The following is a 954-nucleotide window of genomic DNA, read 5'->3' as shown; positions in this document are numbered from 1 at the left end:
CCGCGGCCCGCAGCTTCAGTTGTAAGGTATTCAGTCATCAGGCGTTGCCCGTTCCGGTACGGGGCGCAGCTACGATCGGGTCCTAGCAGGTGCGTCGCCCGCAGCTCGCGGCGCTCCCTGTTCAGGTCTGTGGGCCCAACCTTGATGTTCGCTGGCGCACCGTGCTCGGGAGGGGTGTTCAGGCAGACCGTCAGCCGATTGACCGCCTGCCTTAGTCCCCTGGCATCATCCACCTCCACGCCCTGCCTGCGCAAGTGGTCGGCGATCTTGGAGGCTACTACCATGTGCTCTCCGCCGGGCTCCAGTAGTTGGCGGAGCTCCGTCACTCCTACCTCCAACAGAGGTAGGAAGTTAGTGATGGGGACTGGCGTGCTGACTCCTAATTCTGTGGGATCATGTCGCAGCTGTTGGAGTAGATCCGTCAGCTGGCAGCCCCCCAGCTCGATCCATTCCCCTTGGCCGCTGGCTGTGTACCTCATTAGCGTGCCGCCGCATGCTGCTAGTAGGGTGACAGTCCTCATCAGTCTACTGTGCCGCAGTTTGTTAGCTAACTCGTTGTTGGGGGCGCCCCCTGCCCGCTTCATCTGTTCTCGCAGCAAGTTGAGGGTGACCCTGCCCAATCTTCCCGGGTCGTTCAGAGCATCAGTGAGCTTGGCGGTAACTTCGGTCACATACATGGTTTGAAGGGAGGGGGCGCCCACGCCACCGCGTTCCTTATCCTCTTGCAACATTGCTGTGGGGGTAGAGGTTGGCAGCCGTAGCGCAAACTTAGCCGCGCCCGCCACCAGGCTGTCCAACCGCGCAATGTCTTTACTGGTGTAGGCACCAGTTGAAAATGAATATCTGATGAAGGGCTTCAGCAATGTAGGGGCTGCTCACTGCTCATTGCTCATTGCTCATCGCACACTGCTCAACGCTCATTGCCCTATATCCCACCCAGCCGCAGGACTCCAC

Source organism: Chlorella variabilis (genome assembly GCF_000147415.1).
Source record: "Chlorella variabilis unplaced genomic scaffold CHLNCscaffold_74, whole genome shotgun sequence".
Lineage (NCBI taxonomy): Eukaryota > Viridiplantae > Chlorophyta > Trebouxiophyceae > Chlorellales > Chlorellaceae > Chlorella > Chlorella variabilis.
The sequence above is the reverse complement of the archived record's forward strand: the minus strand, read 5'-3'. Positions refer to the sequence as shown.